Source organism: Mustelus asterias, chromosome 24, assembly GCF_964213995.1.
Source record: "Mustelus asterias chromosome 24, sMusAst1.hap1.1, whole genome shotgun sequence".
NCBI lineage: Eukaryota > Metazoa > Chordata > Chondrichthyes > Carcharhiniformes > Triakidae > Mustelus > Mustelus asterias.
Genome location: NC_135824.1, coordinates 51321689 through 51335963, shown reverse-complemented (window position 1 = coordinate 51335963; position 14275 = coordinate 51321689). Strand labels below are relative to the sequence as shown.

General features: G+C 47.7%; 2 pseudogenes; one reads left to right on the top strand and one right to left on the bottom strand.

The window, feature by feature from the left end:
- The first annotated feature begins 1598 nt into the window (after positions 1-1598).
- On the top strand, positions 1599-1919 carry LOC144511080 (thioredoxin pseudogene; annotated as a pseudogene).
- A 10151-nt stretch (positions 1920-12070) lies between these two features.
- LOC144511079 (thioredoxin pseudogene) lies at positions 12071-12388 on the bottom strand (annotated as a pseudogene).
- Between the last annotated feature and the right edge of the window lie 1887 nt (positions 12389-14275).

Below are 14275 nucleotides of genomic sequence, written 5' to 3'. Positions count from 1 at the left end.
TTCCGCAAATAAGGGGACCAATACTGCATACAGTATTCCAGCTGCGGCCTCACCAATGCCCTGATAAGCTATAGCTCAACTAAAGCAACCAATTCCTTGCAATTCTGGCCAAGAGTTTACATCAAAAATATTACCCTGTTTTTTCTCCATATGGGGGCTGACGTCCTTTTAAATATTTGCAGAGCATTTTTTTACCGCTTGTCCCACCCAGAAAGAAATATTTGCAGTGCCCTTCTAGACCTCAGCATGTCCCTCTGTTTTATTTTAAAGAATATTTTTCTTAGAAATTTTCCATTTGGCAATTGCCACAAAATGCAACAAGTCCCCAAAATTGACAAAATCTACTTCGGTACGGAGTGACCATTATTCCTCCTAAACATAGAGAAAAGACCAGCAAATATTCATACCAATGATTCCAATTATCAATCTTTGCAATCATTGTAGTTGATGTCTCCTCTCGGAGGGATAAAGAACGGATACAACGAAGAGTGGGGAATCTCAGGATGACAGGATCCAGTCATGAACGCAAAGCCCCACAGTGCACAGGACAACAGGGACACAATATATGGGATCCCTTGTGGGATAACAAGCAACCAATTGGGATCTAACTCAACGTCCCAGGACTTCTCAGCAGTGAGAAGATAGCCCAGAAAAAAGGGGGGGGGGGCCTCACGATACCATCCTGGGCAGCATGATGGCACAATGGGCGGCACGGTGGCACAGTGGTTAGCACCGCTGCCTCACAGAGCCAGGGACCTGGGTTCAATCCCAGCGGCACGGTGGCACAGTGGGTTAGCGCCGCTGCCTCACAGAGCCAGGGACCTGGGTTCGATTCCCGGCTTGGGGGTCACTGTCTGTATGGAGTTTGCACGTTCTCCTCGTGTCTGCAGTGCCACCCTAAGCTAGCTTCATTGCAGTGGGGGCGGCACGGCGGCACGGCGGCACGGGGGGGGGGGGGGGCACGGTGGTTAGCACTGCTGCCTCACAACGCCAGGGACCCGGGTTCGATTCCCGGCTTGGGTCACTGTCTGTGTGGAGTTTGCACATTCTCCCCATGTTCTGCATGGGTTTCCTCCGGGTGCTCCGGTTTCCTCCCACAGTCCAAAGATGTGCCGGTTAGGTTGATTGGCCATGATAAATTGCCCCTTAGCATCAGGAGGATTAGCAGGGTAAAATGCTTGGGGTTGCGGGAATAGGACCTGGGAGGGATTGTGGCTGTACTGTAGGGATTCTATGATTCTATGTTATTGTAAGCCTACTTGTGACATTAATAACTAAACTTAAACTGAATTTCATCATTTGGTTTCCCCCTCCTTCCCATTTCTGGCACTGAACTCTGACATTTGGTGCCCCTCCCCCTCCCCCCCTTCCCCCGCCTCCTCCTTTAGTCTCTGAACCTCAACATTTGGGTTCCTCAAGTTGACAAAAGGGAAAGGTTTGGCCAAGTTTGACATGACGCTGCTGTGCGTCACTATCGGGGGAGGGGGTGGGGGTACAGCCAGATAGAGGGGGGGTGGGGGATGGTTTGCCCCCCCCCCTCCCCATCCCCCCACTCCCCCAACCTCAGCAAACCCCAGGCCGGGACAGGAGGTGGCAGCATGGTCCTCAGGCACATCAAGACGCGCAAGCAGTTCGAGACCTTGCTGCAGGAGGAGGAAGAGACCCTGATTGTTGTCTTCTTCGCGGCGAAATGGTGCACCAACTGCTCCAACATCAAGCCCTTCTTCCGCATGAGGTCCGACCAGTTCCACGATGTCATCTTCGTGGAGGTGGACGTGGATGAGTCGGAGGAGCTGACCCGGGCTGCGGGCATCACCTGCATGCCCACCTTCCACTTCTACAGCTGCCAGGAGAAGGTGGCAGAGTTCTCGGGGACCAAGAGGGACAAGTTGGACCGGCTGCTGATGCGACTGAAGTAACTTCTCAAGTAATTCAAGTCCCAAAAATAATAATTAAAATGCTTCTGTCCCGCGAATGGCTGCGTTTCTGGTATCCCACAGCACAGAAAGAGGCCATGTGCTGGATATACTGGGTGCTGGATATACTGGGTGCTGGACCTCTGTGCTGGATATACTGGGTGCAGTTTTGGGGACCACAGCTGGAATACTGATACAGTTTTGGGATCACATCTGGAATACTGGTGCAGTTCTGGGGACCACATTTGGATATACTGGGTCCAGTTTTGGGATCACATCTGGAATACTGGGCCCAGTTTAGGGCCCACATCTGGAATACTGATGCAGTTTTTAAAAAAAAGTTTATTTATTGGTGTCACGAGTAGGTTCACATTAACACTGCAATGAAGTTACTGTGAAAATCCCCTAGTCGCCACACTGGAATACTGAGTGCAGTTTTTGGGAACACATCTGGAATACTAGGTGCAGATTTGGAGATCACATCTGGATATACCGGGTGCAGTTTTGGGATCATATCTGGAACTGCACCTGAAGTGCTGTAAGCTACAAGGCTCTGTGCTGGATGAAGGAAGGTGGGATTAAAAAGGGCACCTGGGTGTCATTGGGCTGGCATGGGCAGGATGGGCCAAATGGCCTCCTTCTGTGCTGTAAGTATTTTATGGTTCCGGAGTGCGCTGCCTGAGTGTGATGGATGCAGGTTGAGTTGAAGCATTTAAAGGGGGAAGTAGATTGTTAACTGAAAAGGAAAAATATGCAGGGTTACAGGGAGGAAGGGGGATAGCACAAAAGGGAATTGCTCATTCGGAGAGCCAGTGAAGACATGATGGGCCGAATGGCCTCCCGCATTGCAGTCATTCTGTGAGTCTGAAAGCTGCTGCTGTATCTGCTTTCAGCCTCCTATCTCAGGCAGTGAAATCCAGATCGTAGCAACTTGCTGCATGATCAACAGCCACCTACAACTCTCTGAAATATCAGCACGCCTCTATTCTGGCCTCTGGGGTGTCCCCTGATTTTAACTGCTCCACCCATTGGCTGCTATGCCTTCAGCTGCCAAGGCTCCAGGGTCAGGAATTCCTTCCTTACAACTTTCCACCTCGCTTTCATTGTCCAAGGGGCTCCTAACTCTATAACCAAGCTTTTAGTCATTTGTGGCTGTGTCGAATCTTGTCTGCTGGGTTCTCCTGTGAACCGCATCGGGATGTTTTGCTACGTTTTATAGGCGCTCACTAATGGCAAACTGTTGTTGTCATTTCCCATTTGGTTCTCCATCCAAGTATCAGAAGTTATTAAATGACTGGGTTGTAAAGGTTCTTGCTGTGCAGGCAAATGATGTCCTGTCCAGGTACAATAAGGGAGCTGTACTGTCAATTCTGATAGTTTGCTTGCACTCAGTTGCCACCTTATATACATAGGATAACATTGGATAAACAGGCCATTCGGCCCAACCAGTCTGTGCCAGAGTTTATGCACCACTTGAGTCTCCTCATCCATCATTTTAACCCTCTCTTCCCTTCTCCCCCATATCCATGTTCAACTTCCCATTAAACCACTGCCCCCCGCCGTGTGAGTGAGTTCCACATTCTCTCCACCCTCGGGTTAAAGAAGTTTCTTCTCAATTCCCTATTTAATTTCTTGGGGGGGGCCTCTCTTATAGTTGTGTTCTTCCCCACAAGCGGAAACATTCTCTGCATCCACAAGGTCACATTTTAAAGACCTCGACTGGGTCACCCCTCTTTGGCCTCCCCTTTCCAAAAGAGAGTTAGTTCTTCCCTGATGTGTCTTCTTCAGCTCTCTGCCTGAAGATCAGTCCTTGGCGATTAGTCACTGAACCACAGCAAAATGCCCGTTTTTTTTTACTCTGGTTAGAGCGAGGATGTAGGCCCTGAGTCTATCTCAGAACAAAGAACAAACAAAGAACAAGAACAAAGAACAATACAGCACAGGAACAGGCCCTTCGGCCCTCCAAGCCCGCGCCGCTCCCCGGTCCAGGATTGAATCCTGAATCCAGGATCCCCGCCCAATTTTCCAGCCTATCTACATCCTAATATCCTATCCACCGAGCTGTCCCTCACAGCTACGATGCTTTGTTCATCACAACCTATTAACTCACCCCCACCCCCCCATTCCAGACCATGTGATCTCCAGGGAGAGGCGAAAACCCAGAGTGAAAACCCCAGGGCCAATATGGGGAAAAAAAATCTGGGAAATTCCTCTCCGACCCCCTGAGGCGATTGAAACGAGTCCAGGAGATCACACTGGCCCTGATCAGAAAATGCTTCCCAACCCTATTCATTTCCACTTCTACTTTACGAACACCATCTGAATTCCCTGCCCCCGAGACAGGTTCCCAACTATCCGCAGTCTCGCTCTGTACTGGCACCAGCAAGATGATCATAGAATGAAGCCTTGAAACGAGAAACAAAGAACAATTAGCCCGCGCCGCTCCCTGGTCCAAACTAGACCACTCTTTTGTATCCCTCCATTCCCACTCCGTTCATATAGCTGTCTAGATAAGTCTTAAACGTTCCCAGTGTGTCCGCCTCCACCACCTTGCCCGGCAACACATTCCAGGTCCCCACGACCCTCTGTGTAAAATATGTCCTTCTGATATCTGTGTTAAACCTCCCCCCCTTCACCTTGAACCTATGACCCCTCGTGAATGTCACCACCGACCCGGGAAAAGCTTCCCACCGTTCACCCTATCTATGCCTTTCATAATTTTATACACCTCTATTAAGTCTCCCCTCATCCTCCGTCTTTCCAAGGAGAACAACCCCAGTTTCCCCAATCTCTCCTCATAACCAAGCCCCTCCATACCAGGCAACATCCTGGTAAACCTCAGCTGGAACAGGGCCCAAAACCAATGCTGTTGCTGCGAATCTGATTCCCACATTAGCCATCAGACCAGCTGAGCTAACTTGCACCCTCTTTATAGGTACACTCAAGTACTTCATTTTTGTAAATCTCTGCATCCTCTCCAGTGCCTCTACATCCTTTTTAATCATATGGTGACCAGAAATGCACACGGTTCTCTAAACGTGGTCTAATTAAGATTTGATACAGGTTTAGCAATCGTTCCCTACTCTTCAGTTCTATCCCTTTTATTTTCCTGCCGCGCTCGCTCCAAGACCGGAAATTCCCACCCGAGGTCAACGGACCTTTGCTGAATTTTCCATCCCACTCGCTACAATTCCCATAACAGGCGGGACGGGAAAATTCTGCCCATTAAGGATAGTCCTCGATTTGCAGTCGTACCATGACTTCCAGCACTTTGTAAACTATTCCTCTTGATATAAAGACAAGCATTCCATTAGACTTGATTATTTTGTACCTGTCCTTAAGATTTTAATGATCTGTGTCCTGGACCCCCAAATCTCTTTGAATCTTTTAGTATTTGGTGAATTTGTACTCCAAGATCCATTTGTTCCTCTCTCTCCATCTCAACTTGCCCCTTTTATGCAATGTGTCTCCCTCTTCTATCCACAAAAATGTGCTACCTCACATTTATCTGCATTGAACTCCATCTGGCAATTATTTGCTCTTTCTGCAAGTTTATTAGTGTTCTCCTGTATTTTGTACACTTCCTTCACCTTCTCCTCATCCCTTCCCAATTGTCACCCTTGTTCCATCTATAGTCTTACCTTTGTGAGAGATATTTCTCATAGAAAACTGCAGCCTCTCGAGAATTCCTTCTCTCAGGTCAATAATGCAAGATCCAGCATCGTTCAGTGATGCCGCTGTTTTTAAAAATTAATTCGTGGGACATGGGCGTCGCTGGCCAGGACAGCATTTATTGCCCATCCCTATTCACTCGAGGGCAGTGGAGAGTCAACCACATTGCTGTGGCTTTGGAGTCACATGTAGGCCAGACGGGTAAGGGCGGCAGATTTCCTTCCCTAAAGGACATTAGTGAACCAGATGGGTTTTTCTGACAATGGTCGTCAGTCGATTCTTAATCCAGATTTTTTTATTGAATTCAAATTCCACCATTGGCCATGGCGGGATTCGAACCCGGGTCCCCCAGATCATTAGTAAGTTTCTGAATAATAATACCACCAGGCCATCAGCTCCACTGATAGCTACTTTTCCATCTTGTGCCTCTCTACTTTGTGCAACACATCCAGAGGTAAGGGGAAGGAAGCAGCTGAGTTAACGCTGCTTCATAAGAGACTGCACAGGGTTGTGGAATATGACCATGCATAGCCTCCCTCTCTCCTCAACTCCCCCCCACCCCCCCCCCCCGCCTCCCGTGCTGATGTGGGTGGGGGGGTCTCTCACTGCACCAGGGATCATACTGTGATGTAAAATCACAACCTACAAACCTGCCACAATAGACAGCATCTTCAAATCATGTATCTGAACGTTTGGCACACTGTTTCAATTAGGAAGTTATTTTGGAATAACTGCATGACATTATGTTAACTTTCCACTTGCTACGGATAATATTTACTTCAATCTTTTTAACGATCTCATCATTTTGGCAATTCCAACCTCCTCTTTCCCTGTTCGAGAATGCCGATCAGTTTCATCTGGGTCCAAATCATCTACCTCCTCATGAAGTACGAGCGGTCAAGATAGTAGTTTAATTTGATCGAAACCTTTAAGATCCTGAGGGGTATTGACAGTGTGGATGTGGAGAGGACATTTCCTCTTGTTGAAGAACCTAGAGCTAGGGGTCACTGTTTAAAAATAAGGAGTTGCTCACTTAAGGCCGAAATTAGGAGAAATTCTTTCTCTCAGAAGGTTGTGAATCTTGAACTCTCTTCCTCAAAAGGCAGTGGAATACTTTTTAAGACAGAGCTATAAGACATATAGGGCGGGATTCTCCGGCCATGCTCGCCTGAAAACCGGAGATTTCCACCTGACTTCAGTGGACCTTTACATGGTTCGTCCCCCTCCCCCACTAGAATTCCAGTGGCAGGCAGGATGGGAGAATTCCGGCCACAGGAGCAGAATTAGGCCATTTTTAAAAATTCATTTGTGGCACATGGGGGTCACTGGCTGGGCCATCCCTAGTTATAGAACAGAGAACATTACGGTGCAGTACAGGCCCTTCGGCCCTCGATGTTGCGCCGACCAGTGAAACCAATCTAAAGCCCATCTAACCTACACTATTCCAATATCATCCATATGTTTATCCAAAGACAATTTAAATGCCCTTAATGGTGGCGAGTCCACTACTGCTGCAGGCAGGGCATTCCATGCCCTTACTACTCTCTGAGTGAAGAACCTACCTCTGACATCTGTCCTATATCTATCACCCCTCAATTTAAAGCTATGTCCCCTCGTGCTAGCTATAGTTGCCTGAGGGCAGTTGAGAGCCAACCACATTGCTGTGGCTCGAGTCACATGTAGGCCAGACCGGGTAAGGACGGCAGATTTCCTTCCCTAAAGGATATTAGTGAACCAGATGGGTTTTCCCGACAATCGACAATGGTTTCATGGTCATCAGTAGATTCTTAATTCCCGATATTTTTTAATTGAATTCAAATTCTACCATCTGCCGTGGCGGGATTTGAACCCGGGTCCACCAGAACTTTAGCTGAGTTTCTGGATTAATAATCTTGTGATAATACCACTAGGCCATCACCTCCCCATTTAGTCCATCGAGTCTGCTCCGCCTTTCAATCATGCCTGAAAGTTTCTCAACCCCATTCTCCTGCCTTTTCCCCGTAACATTTGATCCCCTTACCAATCAAGAGCCTACCTATCTCCGTCTTAAATACTCTCAATGACCTGCTCAGCATCATACTCACCAAAGCATCTTGAGGAATGCCTAATTCTGGATCCAATTTATAATCAAAAGGCATCTTCTAACTTGAAAAATGATATTTTATTGAACAGCAAGCTAAAACTAGGAATATATTTTGCATTTATATGGCTCCTTTAAAGCCACAGGGGAGTGTCAAGCCGCCGGCACAAGTCTTGTCTTTCTCTTCAAGGATGTTATTTACGAACATCAAACATACTACCAGTACAAACCGATTTGAAGTGCGCTCTAACCGTAAATCTGCCCCATAAGAAGAAAGCATACTGCCAGGAGGCCGAAAGTTCTTATAGACTCATAGAGGTTTACAGCATGGAAGCAGGCCCTTCGGCCCAACTTGTTCATGCCGCACTTTTTTTTAAACCCCTAAGCTAGTTCCAATTGCCCGCATTTGGCCCACATCCCTCTATACCCATCTTACACATGTAACTGTCTAAACGCTTGTTAAAAGACAAAATTGTACCCACCTCTACTACTACCTCTGGCAGCTTGTTCCAGACACTCACCACCTTCTGTGTGAAAAAATTGCCCCTCTGGACACTTTTGTATCTCTCCCCTCTCACCTTAAACCTATGCCCTCTAGATTTAGACTCCCCTACCTTTGGGAAAAGATATTGACCATCTAGCTGATCTGTGCCCCTCATTATTTTATAGACCTCTATAAGATTGCCCCTCAGCCTTCCACACTCCAGGGAAAAAAGTCCCAGTCTATCCAGCCTCTCCTTATAACTCAATCCATCAAGTCCCGGTAGCATCCTAGTAAATCTTTTCTGCACTCTTTCTGGTTTAATAATATCCTTTCTATAATAGGGTGACCAGAACTGTACACAGTATTCCAAGTGTGGCCATACCAATGTCTTGTACAACTTCAACAAGACGTCCCAATTCCTGTATTCAATATTCTGACCAATGAAACCAAGCATGCCAAATGCCTTCTTCACCACCCTGTCCACCTGTGACTCCACTTTCAAGGAGCTATGAAAATGTACCCCTAGATCTCTTTGTTCTGGAACTCTCCCCAACGCCCTACCATTAACTGAGTAAGTCCTGCCCTGGTTCAATCTACCAAAATGCATCACCTCGCATTTGTCTAAATTAAACTCCATCTGCCATCCGTCAGCCCACTGGCCCAATTGATCAAGATCCCACTGCAATCGGAGATAACTTTCTTCACTATCTACTACGCCACCAATCTTGGTGTCATCTGCACATTTACTAACCATGCCTCCTATATTCTCATCCAAATCATTAATATAAATGACAAATAACAGTGGACCCAGCACTGATCCCTGAGGCACACTGCTGGTCACAGGCCTCCAGTTTGAAAAACAACCCTCTACAACCACCCTCTGGTTTCTGTAATCCAGGAATAATCTTCAGTAATCCAGGAATACTCACAGTTAGGGTTGTATTATGGTGGAGCCTATTACATTTGCAAATAGAGAAAGAAATAGAGGTACGTTGAGCAAGGCACATATCTTGAATGGCTTCCTGTACCACAGTGCCATGGTCAGTCAGCTCATCCACCCTGCAGCCCCCACTCTCATCCAAACAAGCTGAAAAAACCTCAAGCCTGTTGGGTAATTGCAGAGGCTGACACTTCTGCCCTCTGGGTCCGCTTACCTTCTTCAGCTGCAGTCACACCCTCCTGTCCCTGACCACTTTCCCAACCGGAAGATTCTATCCTAAGGGGTGTGACCGCCTCCTGAAACAAAGTGTCCAGGTAGTTCTCTCCCTCCCTGATTGGACTGTCGTGGCGTCTTCGGATATTTATAAGGCTGAGGTAGATAGATGCTTTTTAAAAATTCGTTCATGGGACATGGGCGTCGCTGGCTGGCCAGCATTTATTATGTGGAGATGCCGGTATTGGACTGGGGTGGGCACAGTAAGAAGTCTCACAACACCAGGTTGAAGTCCAACAGGTTTATTTGGCAGCACTAGCTTTCGGAGCCCCAAGCCCCTTCTTCAGGTGAGTGAGGACTCGTGTTCACAAACAGGGCATATAAAGACACAAACTCAATTTACAAGATAATGGGTTGGAATGCGAGTCTTTGCAGGTAATCAAGTCTTAAAGGTACAGACAATGTGAGTGGAGAGAGGGTAAAGCACAGGTTAAAGAGATGTGTATTGTCTCCAGACAGGACAGTTAGTGAGATGTTGCAAGCCCAGGCAAGTCGTGGGGGTTACAGATAGTGTGACATGAACCCAAGATCCCGGTTGAGGCCGTCCTCATGTGTGCGGAACTTGGCTATCAGTCTCTGCTCAGCGATTCTGCGTTGTCGTGTGTCGTGGAGAACGTTTACCCGAAGATCAGAGGCTGAATGCCCGTGAATGCTGAAGTGCTCCCCGATTGGAAGGGAACACTCCTGCCTGGTGATTGTTGAACGGTGTTCATTCATTCGTTGTCGCATCGTCTGCATGGTTTCCCCAATGTACCATGCCTCGGGACATCCTTTCCTGCAGCGTATCAGGTAGACAACGTTGCCCGAGTTGTAAGAGTATGTACCGTGTACCTGGTGGATGGTGTTCTCATGTGAGATGATGGCATCCGTGTCGATGATCCAGCACGGATGATGGCACACGATCTGTAACCCCCACGACTTGCCTGAGCTTGCAAAATCTCACTAACTGTCCTGGCTGGAGACAATACACATCTCTTTAACCTGTGCTTAATGCTCCCTCCACTCACATTGTCTGTACCTTTAAGACTTGATTACCTGCAAAGACTCGCATTCCAACCCATTATCTTGTAAATTGAGTTTGTGTCTTTATATGCCCTGTTTGTGAACACGAGTCCTCACTCACCTGAAGAAGGGGCTTGGGGCTCCGAAAGCTAGTGCTGCCAACTAAACCTGTTGGACTTTAACCTGGTGTTGTGAGACTTCTTACAGCATTTATTGCCCATCCCTGGTTGCCCTTGAGAAGGTGATGGTGAGCTGCCTTCTTGCAGTCCATATGCTGTGGGTTGACCCACAATGCCATTGGGGAGGGACTTCCAGGATTTTGACCCATCGACTGCAAAGGAATGGCCGATATATTTCCAAGTCAGGATGGTGAGTGACTTGGAGGGGAACTTGCAGATAGTGGTGTTCCCATGTAACTGTTACCCTTGTCCTGCTAGATGGAAGTGGCCGTGGGTTTGGAAGTTTTGTTAGTTAAGGGAATAAAAGGTTTTGGGGGTAGATGTGAATGTGAGCAACAGATCAGCCATGGTGGAGTATGCTCGAAGGGCTGAATGGCCTACTACTGCTCCTATTTCATATGCTCCTAACGGCTGCGTAGAATACATTCCCATCTCCCTCTGGATTTTGTTGCATACTTAAAGTTTTCCTATGCAATCTTTGCTCTAAGTGTCTACCCAGAATGGGGTTAAATACTCCCTAGCTCAGGTCAGTAATTTTGATATGTTTTTCATAATGACTCAAGAGCAGCTTCTTCCCTGCTGCTGTCAGACTTTTGAATGGATTTACCTTGCATTAAGTTGATCTTTCTCTACACTCTAGCTATGACTGTAACACTACTCTCTCGTTTCCTTCTCTGTGAACGGTATGTTTTGTCTGTATAGCGCGCAAGAAACAATACTTTTCACTGTATGTTAATACATGTGACAATAATAAATCAAATCAAATAACGGGCACTATACAGACAAAGCACACCGACATTTTCGGACACTGAGGGGCAATTTAGCATGGCCAATCCACCTAACCTACATATCTTTGGACTGTGTGTGGGAGGAAATCAGAGCACCCGGTATAATGTATGGTACAGCAGTGGAGTCAACACACTATGCACGTACGAACGCTGAAGCATCGGCCTGGAGGTTCTCTGGAACAGGACCAAAACTCACAATTTTCTGATACATAAGAAATTGGACAAAGGGCTGAGAAGGCTATCTCAGATTGTGCCATGGTGACAGCCTGAGGATGTGACAGGCGCTCTATGAATGCTAACTCTTCCTTAATACAAGCTCCCAGTCCTGATCCAAAATAGTGTCTAAGCTTTCCTTTCCTATCCGCAGCTTTCCAAAATCCCAATTTAAGGCCCATAACTGTTGTGGATTAACTCTTAAACTGCTCCCCGAAGTGGCCAAGCAAGTTTCACCAAAGTTAACCACACATACAGTGGTGTCCCACCAGCATCTTTCCAGCTCAACTATGGATAGTTGGAGTGCCGGAGGGCCTGTTTCCTGTGCTGTACTGTTCTTTGGATAGATGGGCACATCCCAAAAAATGAATTTTGAAAACTGCTTCCCTTAATTCCTCTGGTTGTCATACTTTTAGTTGCAGTTTTATTTATCCAGAAATTTCAAACTTAGGTTATTTTTTTCTTGTTTGTGCTTCTCCCAGTCTATATGTTTTCAAATTCTAACAGGTCCCACATTCCCCCTTCACTGCAGCTCGTCCAGCAGGCGCTCCAGCTTCTCCCGCTTGGTGCCCGAGAACTCCCCCATCTTGGTCGAGCGCTTGAAGAAGTGGAAGGTGGGCATGCAGGTGATGCCAGCCGAGCGGGCCATGGGCTCGGCGTCGTCCACGTCCACCTCCACGAAGACGACGTTGAGCAGCTGCTCGGAGAGGTTGTAGAAGTGCGGCCGGATCATGCGGCAGTTGCTGCACCACTCGGCCGAGTACATGACCACCACCAGCAGCTCGGTCTGGCTCAGCAGGCTCTGGAACTGCTTGGCGTCCTCCACGTGTCTCACCACCATGCCTGCTTCCGGCCCCGTGACCCCCGCGCCGCCCAGCGGCCCCGCCCTCCGCGGCACGCCCCTCATTGTGACGCGACCAGACCTCAGCCTCCCATTGGCTGATTCCCATTGGCCGCCGCACGTTGCTACTTGTTGTCTATTTTTTTGTGAATGGGGCCGGGATCTCCATTGGCGGGAAGGCGGCTGATTGACAGGAGCGGCACGGTGCTGAGCACTGCTGCCTCACAGCGCCAGGGACCCAGCCTCGGGTCACCGCCTGTAGTTTGCACGTTCTGTGTTTGCACCTGTGTCTGCGTGGCCGTGCTAAATTGCTCCTTAGTGTCCAAATTGCTCCTTAGTGTCCAAAGATGCGCAGGTTAGGTGGATTGGCCATGCTAAATTGCCCCTTAGTGTCCAAAGATGTGTGGGTTAGGTGGATTGGCCATGCTAAATTGCCCCTTAGTGTCCAAAGATGTGCAGGTTAGGGGGATTGGCCATGCTAAATTGCCCCTTAGTGTCCAAAGATGTGTAGGTTAGGTGGATTGGCCATGCTAAATTGCCCCTTAGTGTCCAAAGATGTGTAGATTAGGTGAATTGGCCATGCTAAATTGTCCCTTAGTGTCCAAAGATGTGCAGGTTAGGTAGATTGGCCATGCTAAATTGTCCCTTAGTGTCCAAAGATGTGTAGCTTAGGCGGATTGGCCATGCTAAATTGTCCCTTAGTATCCAAAGATGTGTAGCTTAGGCGGATTGGCCATGCTAAATTGTCCCTTAGTATCCAAAGATGTGCAGGTTAGGTGGATTGGCCATGCTAAATTGCCCCTCAGTGTCCAAAGATGTGCAGATAACGTGGATTGGCCATGCTAAATTGCCCCTTAGTGTCCAAAGATGTGTTAGGGTAGGTAGATTGGCCATGCTAAATTGCCCTTTAGGGTCCAAAGATATGTAGGTTAGGTGGATTGGCCATGCTAAATTGCCCTTTAGGGGCCAAAGATGTGTAGCTTAGGCGGATTGGCCATGCTAAATTGTCCCTTAGTATCCAAAGATGTGCAGGTTAGGTGGATTGGCCATGCTAAATTGCCCCTTAGTATCCAAAGATGTGCAGGTTAGGTGGATTGGCCATGCTAAATTGTCCCTTAGTGTCCAAAGCTGTGTTAGGTTAGGTAGATTGGCCATGCTAAATTGCCCCTTAGTGTCCAAAGATGTGTTAGGTTAGGTAGATTGGCCATGCTAAATTGCCCTTTAGGGGCCAAAGATGTGTAGATTAGGTGGATTTGCCATGCTAAATTGTCCCTTAGTGTCTAAAGGTATGTCGGTTAGATGGATTGGCCATGCTAAATTGTCCCTTAGTATCCAAAGATGTGCAGGTTAGGTGGATTGGCCATGCTAAATTGCCCCTTAGTATCCAAAGATGTGCAGGTTAGGTGGATTGGCCATGCTAAATTGTCCCTTAGTGTCCAAAGCTGTGTTAGGTTAGGTAGATTGGCCATGCTAAATTGCCCCTTAGTGTCCAAAGATGTGTTAGGTTAGGTAGATTGGCCATGCTAAATTGCCCTTTAGGGGCCAAAGATGTGTAGATTAGGTGGATTTGCCATGCTAAATTGTCCCTTAGTCTCTAAAGGTATGTCGGTTAGATGGATTGGCCATGATAAATTGCCCCTTAGGGTCCAAAATGTGTTGGCTCAGGGGATTAGTGGGGTAAATATGTAGAGTTACGGGGATAGGATCTGGGTAGGATACACTGTTGGAGAATCAGTGCAGACTCGATGGGCCGAATGGCCTCCTTCTGTACTATCGGGATTCTAGGAAGTCTTTTTTCACATCAGCAGCTCACCAAGGCTCCTTTGACAGCACCTCCCAACCCTGAGATCCCCACTACCTAGAAGGACAAGTTCCCCTCCAAGCCAC